The sequence below is a fragment of the Perna viridis genome, chromosome 13 (genome assembly GCF_037379345.1).
Source record: "Perna viridis isolate PV_CMFRI_1.1 ecotype Kerala chromosome 13, ASM3737934v1, whole genome shotgun sequence".
Classification (NCBI taxonomy): Eukaryota; Metazoa; Mollusca; class Bivalvia; order Mytilida; family Mytilidae; genus Perna; species Perna viridis.
The window spans coordinates 20,678,236-20,692,751 of NC_142457.1; the positions used below are offsets into that span (position 1 = coordinate 20,678,236).

General features: G+C 33.9%; 1 long non-coding RNA gene across 5 annotated transcripts in view; it reads left to right on the forward strand.

Annotated features, from left to right (window-relative positions):
* Nucleotides 1-14,516, forward strand: part of LOC148599898 (uncharacterized) — a 41,784-nt gene that overhangs the window by 18,553 nt on the left and 8,715 nt on the right. For all 5 annotated transcript variants that reach the window (XR_015917680.1, XR_015917681.1, XR_015917679.1 and 2 more), the window contains 8 exons: nt 3,221-3,316; nt 5,214-5,497; nt 5,841-5,926; nt 6,192-6,292; nt 7,089-7,192; nt 9,946-10,325; nt 12,536-13,072; nt 13,593-13,680. This is a non-coding gene — a long non-coding RNA (uncharacterized LOC148599898). The remainder of the gene's footprint in view (nt 1-3,220; nt 3,317-5,213; nt 5,498-5,840; nt 5,927-6,191; nt 6,293-7,088; nt 7,193-9,945; nt 10,326-12,535; nt 13,073-13,592; nt 13,681-14,516) is intronic.

The following is a 14,516-nucleotide window of genomic DNA, read 5'->3' on the forward strand; positions in this document are numbered from 1 at the left end:
TTTTTTTATCCATTGAGATATAACAAAATTATTTTAACCAATCAGATTACAGTATTTATCTCAAATTAATTAATTCAGAATTTCACAAATTCTTTAGGTAGAATATATACATACAGGTACCATTATTTGTCTATTGATTTTCTTAAATTAGGAATTTTTGTATCACTTATGGACTAAAGTATGGTTTTTTAGTGTCAGTGTCATTACATTACAATCTGTCTTGTAATCAATTTTTATGCCCTGGTCAGAGTCTTTGTAAAAATTTTAGGGTAAGATTTCTCATACATTTTAAGTCAGTTAAACATGAATCACTGTATAACTTTTGCTAGATCAATTGTATTTGGTATTCAGTTGCATTATCTCTACATTACAGTTGCATATCTTTTTGATGTTTTATTGACATTGAAATTTCATGTTAAAATTTTAATGTTAAGTTTTTTGATTAGGTCGGTTAACTCCTCATGCCAGGTCAATGGTATTTTGTTAAGTTGCATTAGCATCACAAAAAAAATTAAAATTCCATATCATTTTCATGTATATGCCCCTGTAGTCATGGTCTATTGATTTATTACAAACTTTAAAAGTATATGTACTTGCGTATTGAACTTGTGAATTTGTAAGTGAACCTAGACAAACCAAATCATAGAAATTCACTAGTACGGGGATAATCTCTAATTACAAAGCAATTATTAGGATCAAGTGCAATAATTAGGAAAAACATGAATTTGGCAATTTGGGCACTTAGTTTATGGTGCGGTAGATTTTCCTACCAATGGTAGGTTCACATGTATGAAATATAGGACATTGCATTATTTTGGAAAAATATTTGGTAGGAACCAGAAATTTGGTACAAAGGTAGTGTTTTGCATGCTGAACAATTTATGCAAAAAAATGGAAAGATATGTTGCCAGTTACCATGGCAACTGATTTTTTCTGCCTAAAATTTAAAATGCTCAGATTTGGTTGGAATTCTCAGAAACCTTAAAGCTGATTTTTACGGATCATTTCACACAAACCTAAAGTTCTCAAAACTTGAAGGGAAAGACCACCTTTGCATTAAATTAGACTCTTATGATAAATCATACCCACGTAAACCAAAATAAATAACCTTTAATACAAAATGCTCAAGGCTATGCAAAGTTCGAAATCCTTGAAATATAAGGGGATAGCCATCTTGCAGAACCTATCTGCAGGAAGACCATAGCCAGAGTTTATTTATTTTTACCAATAGATTCCGATTGGCTCGTGACGTCTCTAAGTTGGTTTGGTACTTATACAAGTACTGCAAATAATATATAAACAAAGAATATTCCGTGAATATTTCTACAATCATATTTATCTTATCACCAAAACGTGATGACTTGTCAAGCTTGCAATTGCACATAATGTTCTATTATTTTTTTTTACCAGCAACATGAACATTCTTCGGAAGTAGCCATAAGATTTTCCTTACAATACTAGTCATCTGGCTGCAAATCCCGTTGTTTGTCAATGATGTCTGACATTTGCTTGCATGTTGTGCCTCAATTTCTTCTATTTATTTTGGGTTGAAATTATAGGGGAAAAGTCCCAAATTTGTGATTTGTCGTCTATTAGATATATAGCTTTAAGTATTGAAGATAAGTTTGACTAAACAACCCTTCAAAATGATTCTTTTTAATACATATAAATATCCATGTATAGATATGCAGGTAATTTGTGACTGATCTTAATTTTTTTATATTTCTGCTAAATTTAATACATGTACTACTTAAACTGCTGAAAACGTGGTTTAAAAGATTCAGTGATTTTTCTAGCACTCGTCATTACTGTCATTGACGAAAGATTTCAGAATGACAATAATGACGAGTACTCAGGTGTTACTCCATTTTGTAGTTACATTTTGGCAATATCAATAAACTCCTCAGAGACCAATACTGAATATAACTGTGAAATTGTCATATAACTCGCTCTGGATCCCAAAAGCTCAGTTGAAATCTTGCTATATATATACCGCTGTGACATCTATGGCAACACCGCCTGCACAAAGTCCAGCGCCCTAGACCACTCGGCCAGCTAGGCTATATTAATTTGATCTGTATCAATTTGATCTGATGGAGCAGTGTAGTGAATAGTCTCGTCACATATATAGTCCCCGATTAAGTGTAAGAGTGTCCTAAAATGATTTCTATTTTTGATGATTCTTAAAGGGTGGGGAGTTTCTTTTTTTTTTTAGTCTCAGGTATATTTGCTATTTGGATTGTCTGGAAAACATGCTTACATGATAGTAAAAAAAATAATGTGCTTTACTCACATGTAATGTATATTTAAGTTTTATTTAATGTCTTTACACAGTGCTGTAAATAACAGATGATACTGAAATATCTTATGTCAAATACTACTTTAAAAATATACCATTAAAATGGGCCTCATTTTCTCACGCTAAAGTGACTAAAGCATTCAAAATCCAGGAAAAAACCCTGGGATCTATAGAGTTCTGTCAAAATATTGTGTTACACTGGCAAACGTGAATCATTTATTGTCTTCCTCTACCTTTATAACTACTTATGGATGCTAATCCTATTCCATCACCAGATGGCCTCCTTCTACCTTGGCTGTTCAGTGATATTCCACAACATCCAGAGGTGCACCTGCTCAGGTGACCAGTCTGAACCTGGAACTGGATGGCCTACATGATTCTGATTCTCCTGGTGTAATTGCTATTATGTTCTTAAGTTACTGAGTGTTTTTTTTCCATTTTCATTTTACCATAACTGTTCACAATTACACTGCACTTTCTCACATATTTTCTCTTTACTATAACTGTTCACTTGTACACTGCACTTTCTTTTTACTATGTTCTTCAGTACACTGCACTTTCCCACACATTTTCTTTCTTCCTCCAAGTCCATTGGGATGTCTCTCTGCACATTTCTATAATCAGTCCCTACCAATACCAAGGTCCACAATGACTGCCCTGCAAAGCCTCTTTATACAACTTCTATTTCAAGTCACCATGGACTCCATCCTGCTGCATGCAACTATCTACAAGTTTCTGGTACTTCGTAGTGTTTCTTTCATTAGCCGCCTTTATTTGGTCTTATAAAGGGACTGAAAGCTCCAGCAGGACTACTTGCTTGGTTCCCTGCATGATTTGTAGGTAGAATTATATACTTAGAACTTGTACTTTGTAAAAATGATTTTGTTTTCCTGAGCATAACACCAAAGTTTTATGATACAGCCAGAAGAAACAGATGAAGTCACAGATGAAGAAACAGATGAAGACACAGATGAAGAAACAGATGAAGATATACAGCATGTCACAACATTGGATCAGGTAACATTAGTCTTAGATGTGTTTTACGGTATTTTGGTGTGTATAGTGCGCATCTGTGTATAATGCGCAGGGTTGTTTTCCTTTAAAAGTTGATGTAAAAAACTTTTTTACCGATGTATGTATAGAACCACGAACATTACTGGCTTTATTTTATTTTTAAATAGAAGGGACCATTTCGTCTGTTTTGTGTATTTATTTCATTAAAGAATATTGTTTTTGTTACTTTTGTATTTATTTGTTTTGTCAGTGTTTATGTGTATTCATTTACTGTTCGAGTAAGAAATACGTAACGTAGACAATAGCTGAAATTGTCTTGGACATACGTTTTGATTACCTTTGAAAGGTTTCTATTGAGAGTAATCAATTTCTGAAAATTGCTAATTCTAGAAAAAGGACTGTTTTTACTACAATCAATTAAGGGGTCTGAGTGAACAATGCAGACGGTCATCAAATAGGGCATGTGTGTTGATAGCTCGGCCAAGCGTTATAATGAGATGCAGAATTTTCTCTGATGTGTGTCGGGGATACATAAAGGGTTTGTGTTAAAAAATTATAGTATTTACACTGGATAAGGATTTTGATATTAGTTCAATGAAAAAAGAAAGTCAATATTTTCAAAAAGTAGAATATCCAATAACTATGAAGTAGAGTTCAATACTATGCGTAAATAACAATATATTTTTTTAACTGACTACTTTGTCCAAAGGAAATATTTTAGGGCTCTATGAGCAATGTGCCGAAGATTTTGTTATTTAGTAATTAAATTGTTAAAACTTGTGTGTATTTTAATTACTTATTTCAAATCGTTAACAAGTTGTATTCCCTATTATGGAGCTGGGGATGCAGGCATATTTTATCCTGTTTTTGCAGAATTACCTCCCGTAAGAGCAGGTATAATTTCGAAGTCTCTCTAATCGATGTTCGGATTCGGGTGCAGAAAAAAGAGGTAACTCAAATGAAAATGGAATCCCCAGCAGACAAACACAACAGTGTTTCTAAAATTTACAGGGTGTTTCATTTTGTTGGTAGGTTACATAAGGATGATTTTCATTTGTATCCCGGGTAAAGAAAATTTATGGCAGGGTCAGTAGAATGAGAAATTCCCTTTTGACTTTCGAGATTTTCTAAAGTATCGTTGATATCGGATGGAAAACCTTGCATGTTCCAAATAGTCACCCATTCCAAAGGGAGATAAATGTTGACAAAATGTTGGTCCACAAGTCGGGAATAGTCGTATACATCATAAAGACATAATTATATACATATTATATTGTTAATCGATACACAAAAATAAAAGTATGGCGGTTGTAAACATAATCTGCCATGTTCTTTTGGGAGGAAATAAATCAAAACCAGATTTTGTTTATGTATGGGTGTATTATACACACCCTGTGTTCTGAAGTTAGTTTCCTGGTAAAAAAAAAGCGCACAATACACACCAAAATACGGTTTAATGTGAGTATTTATTGTATGTGATATTGTTCTTAATCTTACGGTTATGCCGCCAATGATAAAATAATTATTAGATATAAGAGTGATCAAGGGAACCAATATTATAGTGGTAATCGAAAGAATGTAATCCAGGGACAAAGACCAGACATGGAAAACAGACATACACAACAAAGAACATAAAGTAACCAAAACCATACATACAAAGCAACAAAAGCAAATGAGCAACTTGGACTCCACTAAAAACTGGGAGCATGGACCAGGTGCACTGGTAGGGTAAGCGTCCTCTGCTTTTTAATTTTTTTTCAAGATTGAAGTATAATTTAGCTTGACAGACATGTATTCAAATTAAAAATCAATCAGCATTCTATATCACTTCTGAGTGATCATTCAATGAAAGTAATTAATACAAAAATATGCACTTACACTTCACTTACCTTTGCTGCAGGCTATATCTTTCATGTTGTGCTTGAGGGGGAAAATCGTGTTGCCAAAGTAAAGCAAGGAAGGATTTCTGCGAAAACAATGCCTCAAATGATTGGCTATCTTCACTGAAATTATGGTCCACAGATTTCAGTGATACTGCCCTTTTGTATGTAGTAAGTCTTGACTACATACCAAGGTACCCTGCTCAATGTGAAATAACCTCTCAACATGGCCCCCAGAGGATACTGGTCAATATATCACAAAGCAGGAGCAACACGGTTACAGATTCTTTACATTGGTCAATACGTAAGTAATCTTAAATTTATACAAACCTAACGAGGAAATTGGTGTCTCCCAGTCTGTTCACAACAAGTATCAAGTAGAGAGTATTTTATTTTCATGAATCCTTCCTAGTCAGATTCAAAATAAGGAAGTTGGACAAGAACTAATAGTTAAAACAAAAACTATAATCCCTTTTTAGAAAGCCATAGATAGCAGTTTTGACAGAAATTGATACAAAGAATTAAATCCAGTACATTGCTAACAATTGTAATTGTAATTGTAATGTAAGAATCAGTTTTACTTATAATCCTAAGCTTAATTGATATAAAAGTGTGTACTTTATTTAGGTTTTGTGTATATTTTACAGGTCACCAGAACCAATGGATGTTTACTGAAGGTCAAGAAACAGTAAACAGAAGTTATTGTTTGAAGAACAGTTCAACCTAGTAGAAGGTTTCTACTTTTCCTATTTTCCTTTTTTTATGGTGTTTATAATGATAAAAGTTGATTAAAATCAAGGAAGTGGAATTTTTTTTATATTTATAATACTGCAAAATTTGGGTATAAATGGGCAAATGGGCCCCCCTCCAAGACCTGCCCATAAGAATTTTCTAGCAATGAATGTATTATTTGATAAAATGTTATTGTTGGCTAGATTTATTTGTTTTTATGAAAAATGATGTTTGTGTAAGGACAATTGTATGTATTTTTTTTACAGGTTTAGAACTAAAGGCTGTTAATGTGAAGGTCAACACGAAACAGTACATACATGTATCATTTTGGAAAATGTATTTGGAAGTATTTCCCAGTTTATGGAAGGTACAGTACTTGTTCTAATAATATACCATATTTTCCGGACTATAAGTTAATGTGGAGTACAAGTCGAATTGCCTCATTTTGACCAAAATCAACGAAAAAAAGTCGAATTTGGCAGATAAATCAAGGGTCAGACATGTACATGTATATTGTAGATGTTAGCTGTGATCCGAGTTGAGCGGTTTGTTTTTAACAGCATATATTCTAGCGATGTTACTTGTGTGTTACGACATACCGTAAATGGGTACAAATTTGCATATCAAAGGACGGATAACTCCGGAACACTCAATAATGTCTTTCCAGTTAAAAAACGTATCATCTAGTGTTTGTTAATATTTTATATATTTTTACGGTTTCAAAGTTTTTATTATTTATCATGGTATTCATTCAAAATGGAAAACAGCACTGATCAATAATCTTAAAGTTCGATTGCCGGTTTGACAGTTTGAGTGACAGCTTTGGTTGATTGCAGTTTACTCAAAATTTTGAATTAAAGCAATCAAAAGTGAACTGAACAAATCTAATGAAATGCATTGTAAATGAACATTTTTTCTTGAAAAATCCTTATAAGTGGACGATAAGTCATGGCTGACACTTTGCTGAAAAAAAAATATCGACTTATAGTCCGGAAAATACAGTATGTGCTCAGTAATTTCACATTTAATCTTAATTCAATTGTAATATGTCAATTAAGGCCACTACCCATCTTTCACATTTTGTCTGCTTAAAGTTTCCTGAGTTTTTTTTTTATTCAAGGACACTGAAATATTAAAGCTTTTTGTTTTTTTGCATCTTACAGTTTTGTGAAGGGCTTGTATACAGTATATATACAGGCAGTAGCCTCACTGCTATAGGTACCCAGCAGTGATTACAGAGGTGATGCAGTCCTTCCTTATTGGTCAGGTAAGTAATAAATTAGTAGGCCATGTGATCTCTTGCCTTCACTTGGCATCCACCGTCATTGTCATCGTTAACAATTTCTCAAACGTCTTATCATCTGAAACAACTGAATGGATTTGGATGACACTTAAAACAATTGTTCCGTAGGGTATCCTGCACAAAGTTTTTGCTTTGATTTAGACTGGTGAAAAACATGGCTGCCATAAATAAAATAGAATATAGGGGTCAGACATCAGTTTTTCGCATATATCTTCGAAACCGTTATGTTAAACCAAATTCTGACAGGATAAAAGTATTCAGCATGATGAGAGCTATCTGAGTGGTTATTCTCATGAAAATATGTCTACTGATGTGTGAGTTATTGCCCTTTTTTTGACATTTTTAGCTCACCTGGCCGAAGACCAAGTGAGCTATTGGCGTCCGTCTCCGTCGTTATGAACAATTTTTCAAAACTTTTATCCTCTGACACTACTTGACCAATTTGAACCAAACTTAGTATGAATGTTCCTTGAGGTATCCTGCATAGAACTGATGTTGGGATTTTTGATTTGTTGAAAAACATGGCCGCCATTACTTAAAGTAGAACAGTCAGACAGCAGTTTTTTCGCATATATCTCCAAAATTGTTAGGTTTAGCTTAATTTTGACTAGGTTAAAGTGTTCAGCATTTTTAGATCTGTGATCAAATTTTCACTTTAATCCGATAAGCCATGTTGTAGTTATTGCCCTTTATAAACATTTTGTGCTATTTTTTATGTTATTTCTTTCAAAAATCTTCTCCTCTGACACTACTTGACCAATTGGAACCAAACTTGGTTGAATGTTCCCTAGGGTGTAGAACTGATGTGGGGATTTTTGATCTGTTGAAAAACATGGCTGCCGTTACAAAAAATAGAACAGGGGTCAGACAATAGTTTTTTGGATATATCTCCAAAACCGTTTAGCCAAATTCTTCTAATATCTGAAATGATTCATATTATTAGGACTAAAAAAGTCATGAAGGATAAAATTTGTCTGATGATTCCCTGTTAGAGTTATTGCCCTTGAAAAGAGAAAAATGGCAGGTTTTTTTTTTTTTTTACAGTTTTCAGCTATCATCTTGAAAACTATGATAGAAATTCTTAAATTTACTGCCCTTGAAAGACAAAATTCAACCAGGTGAGCAATTAAGGCTCCTGGGATCCTCTTGTTATTTGAAACTACTATTCAGAATCAGATGAAACTTTATTTGAATGTTTCTTAGGGTATTTTGTTTCGACACAGGGAAAAGCATGCCCCTGTTACTAAAAATAGAACATAGGGATCAAAAAATTTTTCTGCAAATAATTAAAAAAAATAATGAACTGTACAAAATTTTGATGAGCTACATATTATTCCCCATCAGACGGACCTATGCCAAAATTTTCAAAATGATTTGTTGCATGATGTAGGAGTAATGGCCCGTGAAACAGATTTTTTGTCGTATTTCATGAGTACAACTTTAAAAATCTTCTCCTGAAACAATACGACAGAATTTGATGAAATTTTGTGTAATTGTTTTTTAGGGTATCCTACTCAAAACATTTTCTTCAGTCAAAAAACATATCCATCATTACTAAAAATAGAACATTGGGGTCAAAATACTATTTTTGCTATTTTGTTATTATTTCCTCCACCATAGAAGAATATTGAAGATGAGCGCCATTAATAAAATAATTTTGATATTCTGAGTAGACTGGCAACATTGAAATGTTTTTTAGGTGGCTATTTTTAAAATTGCTGCCATTTTGTGACCAAATTCACCAGTTACTAAAATCATACTTACAAAGTAACAAAAGCAAATGAGCAACTCAGACCACTAAAAACTGGGAGCATGGACCAGGTGCACTGGTAGGGTAAATGTCCTCTGTTTTTATAGAAACTGCCGCCAAGTTGCTCATAAAAAGTCAAGTCCGGGGTAGACAAACGAGGAAAGGAAAACTTTGACCCGTTGAATAAATGAGTTTTCATGGTGCAGATGGATACACCATAACAATCCATGAGTTCATGATGATGACTATAAAACTTCTGTAGTGATGACTTCAATCTTGCTAAACATATTTCGGATCAGAGCCAGTAAAGGAGCACATTTTGTTCCCATTGGAATGGTGACCGTTTGTTGAAAAACACGTCTACCACACTGGACAAATATGTTGTTGATTAAAAATTCCAGCATTTTGTAAACATCTTCCTCTGTATATTGGGAAGATAATTCGGAATTATTTCTTACAAAGTACGAGAAATCTCTACCAAGAACTATATATTTGTATCTAGGTGTACCATCGTTTTTGGAAAAACAACGATGTATAATGTTTTTAAGTCAGGATTTTAATTGAGTATGGGGAATAGAAGTATACAGTGTTGAAAAATCGTAGGTTTTAATGCTATTATATTCAGATAATAGTCTTGAAAGTCTGCCACTTCCCGGCTAATTTTTATAATATCTTTGATTTCAATAATATTTGGTTTATATAGTAAGCATGATCTCCTCAGTTGAATGATGTTGATGAAAATTCAGTGTAACATTTAGAATTTTAACAAATTTTGCAAGAGTTATGGAATTTGGCTGACATCAACACTAGGGACATGTTACTATGTCTTGCAATACTAAGCAAATACAAGTAATCTTTTGAAAATTTCTAAGATTGACTCCTGAAATTACATACATTGTATACATAAGAAACTTCATATATCTGTTCTTATTGGCTTATCTCAATGATAAACTTTTTGTAATTTCAGAACAGCTTTACTCAGAACAGCAAAACTTCCAGCTGAAGCCCAGGACATTCGGAAACTGGTTCTTGATCTAATTTTTTCTTTTTGGGGATTTTTTGGGAGGGAAGTAAATATTCAAAATCCATTCAAATTTGTCTTCCATAATATCATTCAACCCTAACAACCTAACAAGTACTAAAAAATACTAATAAAACTAATGTAACTCACATTTAACCCCTTACTAACTCCTGAATGAGAGGGAGACTTCTTGCAAGAAATCCGGGGGGATTTCTTGTGAGGCCTTTGGCATATCTATCTTTGGCGGGGGTAATCAGTGGATGTCTGTCCTTGGGGAAAGATCACAAAAGATAGCTCCAGTTTGTGTAAAGTCAAATCATCAGAAGGTATGTATATTATTTTATAAAGAAACAGATCAGATACGCTTTTAGCTCACTTAGCCCAAAGGATTATATCTCCAAAATCATTAGGCTTATCAAAATTTTGACATAGATCTCATCAGGCTTAACACTTTTACCATGATGATATCTATCTTGTAAAATTTTCATGTAAATCTGTTAAGCCATGTTGGAGCCTTTTTTAACGTTTTTTTCACTATTTTGATGTTATTAAATTGAAATAATCTCCTGACACAACTTACCAATTAGAACCAAACTTAGTATGGATGTTCCTGAAGGAATTCTGCATAGAACTATATGGAGATGTATGATCCCACAAAAAATATGGCTATCATTTCTTAAAATGGCAGACATTTTTCGCACATATGTTTAAAACTAAGGTTTTTTGAAAATCGGGCCTTGGTGAAAGTTTCAACATGATCAGATCTATCTATGGTTTTATTCTAAAAATAAATCTTAATTGGCTTTACATTATTGCTTTTACCTCCCACTTTTTGTTGTAGTAATCTGTTTGTTTGTTTGTTTGTTGGGGTTTAACGTCCGAGCAGCAATATTTCAGCTATATTCAGACGATGAACATGAAATGGATGATAAAATGAACGTGAAATGATGATGAAATGAAAAAGGGATGGGACACAAGGACAATGGGGTCGACAAATTTTGATTGCCACTGGAAATAGGGAGAGGTGGGTAGGGTCGGGCAATTTAGCCTCCTGTGGCTGAGCCCTATGGTACCTACTCCGGGAGAATACCACAGTAGGGTTCTGTAACGTGCAAGGAACGTGGCACTTTCCCATCACGGTGCACCACTATGGTTTGCGGTCAGGTTTTCCGTATTATAGCCTGACAACCCCAGCATGTAACACGCCAGGGGTACCTCATTCCACCACCTGGGGCACACATCCCAGTTGCTCTGTGGGCAGAGCGCCGTAGCCCCCGACTAGGGTTCTGAGCACTATTTAGTCGCCTTTTACGACAAGCTTAGAGCTGCTGCAGGCCTATTCTTTTAACACCTGGACCTGTAGTAATCAGAAAATTAGGTGGATCCTATGGGGATGCCCCCTTTTATACTTCTGAACTACACTTATTTCATCACTTTATTTTCATCACTGCGGATGTTTCTAGAAAAGCAGAGGACGCTTACCCTACAGGTGCACCTGGTCCATGCTCCCAGTTTTAAGTGGATTACGATTTGCTCATTTGCTTTTGTTACTTTGTATGTATGAATTTAGTTACTTTGTGTTCTTTGTTGTGTATGTCTGTTTTCCATGTCTGGTCTTTGTCCCTGGATTACATTCTTTTGATTACCGCTATAACCTTGGTTCCCTTGATTACTCTTTCGCTAACTGATGAAAGAGAAATGTTTTTTTGTCCCCTTTCGGCAAATGCCTAAGGGAATTTAATTTGCACTCGGTCTGTCCGTCAGTCTGTCAGTCCATCACTCACACTTGGTTTTTTTTTGTAATGCCTTATCCAATTGATTTCATATTTGGTATATAGTCTTATCATGACAAGTTAAGTTCGAATGATGTTACGGTTGAATGATTTTTACAGAAGTTGTGTCCCTTGGACATAGAAAATTTCATTAAAGTTTATGTTTTCCAGACTTTCCTTTGTAATGCCTCATCCAGTTGATTTCATATTTGTTAGCTAGTCTTATCTTGACAAGTTACAAATTAAATTTAAATATCATTGCGTAAAATGGTTTATATGGAACTTGTGGCCCTTTGACATAGAAAATTACATAAAATTTTATGTTTCATCATTTTGATGCAAATTGCTGCTGTCATTCTAGAGTTATTTGCCTTTTATTTCATAATAACAAAGTTTTTTTCAACTTTCCAGGTGATAGAAAGAGAATGTCTGTATGCAGCTTTCTGTAATGCAAAAATGTTATTATCTACTGTAAAATGAAGCTCAGGTTTGATTTTGATGGAATTTGCTTTTGCTGTTCAAGAGTTATTTTCTCTTGATTGTTAAAAAATAATGCCATCCATTTTAGTTCACATACATGTATGTAAAAAAAAATCTCACAAAGGCAATGAGTTCAAAGGCCGAAAGGGGACACTGTATTGCATCAGCAATACTGTCAGAATTCTTGTTTCACTTAATATGAAACACAGTTTATTCTGGTTAATTATTTACTGCATGCAACAGGATGTATTCCCATTTATTCTTGCCTATTTTATTGTTTTCAGTCAATTAAAAGAAAAGCCACCATTGGTCAAGAGGAGGTGAAATTAAATAAACTGCTGGTCAAAAGCAGTAGAGATAAGCCGTGGTGAAAAATGGTGGAATGAAATAAACTGTATGTCAAAAAGTGATCACTTGAGCAGAACTTGGGAGCCAGAAACCAAGTTATTTTATGATCAGAATTGTGACATTAGAATTGACAAGTTAATCTGATGATGAGAAAGGGACAAAAGAACCCCAAAAAAAGAGGAAAAAAGGAAGAAATCTGTAGGTCAAAAATGGTTGAAATGAAATAAACCAAAAAGCAGTGGCAAGAAGCCTCCGGTCAAATAGTGGCTACTGGAGCATGAACTTGGAGGTCAAAAACCAAGTTAATTTGTGATCAGAACTAAGACAATAGAATAAACATTGTTAACTGATGATGATGATAAATGTACAAAAAGAAAAATAGAAAATACAGATAAAAAGACAAATGAGAAAGATTCATAGCATGTCACCACGTTGGATCAGTTAACATTAGTCTTAGAAGTGTTCTGTAAAATGTGAGTACATATTGTATGTTATATTGTACTTACATTTGGTTATGTTGTCAAATCTTATTTTGATTTTTTCTCCTCATAAAGCAAGTTTTTATTTTAATAATTGTCAAAGGAAGACGGTAATTAAGATTAAAGTTTATATTAAAAAATAAATTTTCTATAGCACTTCTGAGTTGTCATTCAGTGAAGCAAACAAACAAAAGTGCACTTCCACTTCACTTAATTTGCTGCAAGCTATATCTTCCATGTTGTGCTTGAGGGGGGGAGGGAATTGTGTTGCCGGAGTAAAGCAAGGAAGGATTTCTGCAGAAATAATGTCTCAAATGATTGGCTATCTTAAAATAAGGAGGTTGGACAAGAACTAATGGTTAAAAAAAAACCATGATCATGGTTTAGAAAGCCATAGACAGCAGTTTGGCTGCCAAATGCAACTGTAATGTAACAATCTGTTTTGCTTATAATCCTAATTGTAATTTATACAACCAAAAAAGTATACTTTATTTAGGTATTGTGTATATTTCAGAGGTCACCAGAACCAATGGATGTTTACTGAAGGTCAAGAAACAGTAAACAGAATTTATTGTATGGAGAACAGTTCAACCTAGCAGAAGGTTTCTACTTTACCTATTTTCCTTTTTTGATAGTGTTTATAATGATAAAAGTTTTTTTGAAATCAAGGAAGTGTAGATATTTATATCAATAATACTGCAATGGTGGACCCCCTTCTTTCAAATATTTTGTTCATTTTGTGCAATTGTGCAAAATTTGAGCATAAATGGGAAAATGGGACCCCTCCAAGACCTGCCCATGTACGTCATATTTATTTGAGGTAAGTCCTAAACATAAATAAACCCATAGAATGTTCTAGCAATGAATGTATTATTTTATAAGGTGTAATTTGTTGGCTTGATTTATTTGTTTTTTTTAGCTCAACTGGCTGAAGGCCATGTGAGCTATTGCCATCACTTGGCGTCCGTTGTCATCGTCGTTAACAATTTTTCAAAAAAAGTCTTCTCCTCTTACACTACTTGACCAATTGGAACCGACCTTGATATGAATGTTCCTTGGGATATCTTGCATAGAACTGTTGTGGGGATTTTTGATGTGTTGTAAAACATGGTCGCCATTACTAAAAATAGAACAGTCAGACAGTAGTTTTTTCGCATATATCTCCAAAACTGTTAGGTTTAGCTAAATTCTGACATGTAAAACTGTTCAGCATGATGAGATCTATCTGTAGTCAAATTTTCATTCTAATCCATTAACCCATGTTGGAGTTATTGCCCTTTATAAACATTTTTTGCTATTTTTTATGTTATTTATTTAAAAAAATCTTCTTCTCTGACACTATTAGACCAATTGAAACCAAAGTTGGTATGACAGTTCCTTCAGGTATCCTGCATAGAACTGAGTGTTGGGATTTTTGATTTGTCTAAAAAACATGGCT